The following is a 1132-nucleotide window of genomic DNA, read 5'->3' as shown; positions in this document are numbered from 1 at the left end:
AGTTGCTCAGGAATTAAGGTCAGCAATCAATAAGTGGGACCTCATTAATCTGGAAAGCTTCTGTACAGCAAAAGAAACAATCAAAAAAATGAAGAGTAAACCTACAGAATGGGAAAAAAATCTTCACCAGTGACACATCTGACAGAGGTTTAATTTCCAGAATATATAAAGAACTCAAAAAACAAAGAATCGAGAAACCAAATGACCCAACTAAAAGATGGGCTAAAGATCTATACAGAGAGTTCTCAAAGGAAGAAAGAAAGATGGCTAAGAAACATCTCAAAAAGTGTTCAACATCGTTAGTAATTAGGGAAATGCAAATCAAAACCACCCTAAGGTATCACCTTACCCCAATCAGACTGGCTAGGATCAAGATGTTAAATGATACCAAATGCTGATGAGGATGTGGAGAAAGGGGAACGCTCATTCACTGCTGCTGGGATTGCAAACTCGTGCATCCTCTATGGAAAACAGTGTGGAGAACTCTTAAAAAACTAAAAATGAACCTACCATATGACCCAGTTATACCACTCCTTGGCATATACCCAAAGGACTCATCCTATTGTAGAGGCACTTATACAACCATGTTTGTTGCTACGCTTTTCACAATAGCTAAGAGATAGAAACAACCTAAATGCCCCTCAACTGATGAGTGGTTATCCAAAATGTGATATATTTACACAGTGGCGTTCTATTCAGCAGTAAAGAAAGATGAAATAATGAAATTTGCGGGTAAATGTATGGATCTAGAAACTGTTATACTAAGTGAAGTAACACAGACTCAGAAAAACAAACGATGTATGTTCTCCCTCATATGTGGATCCTAGCACCAAATCCTTTTAAAGCACCAAATCCTTTTAAATTCCAGGTCCTTTTAATAAGATGATGCTAGACAACAGTCACTTCTGCATGAAATAACTGCCATCATCATGACTTTGGCTGAGCCTGATCGCTAAACATAGTCACACTTGGGCTTGTTGACAGTTGTGCTCATTCATTAAAGGAGGGCCAAGTACAGTCACTGGACCCTCACCAGCCACTCTTCCCACCCAACTAGTCCAGCCTTGGAAGATGAAAGAAAAATGAGGAAGAATCCAATAGAAGAATGCTTTGGAAGCCCTTGTCAAGAAAC

Source organism: Nannospalax galili, unplaced genomic scaffold (assembly GCF_000622305.1).
Source record: "Nannospalax galili isolate Female #2095 unplaced genomic scaffold, S.galili_v1.0 scaffold186, whole genome shotgun sequence".
NCBI lineage: Eukaryota > Metazoa > Chordata > Mammalia > Rodentia > Spalacidae > Nannospalax > Nannospalax galili.
Note: the sequence above shows the minus strand (reverse complement) of the source record.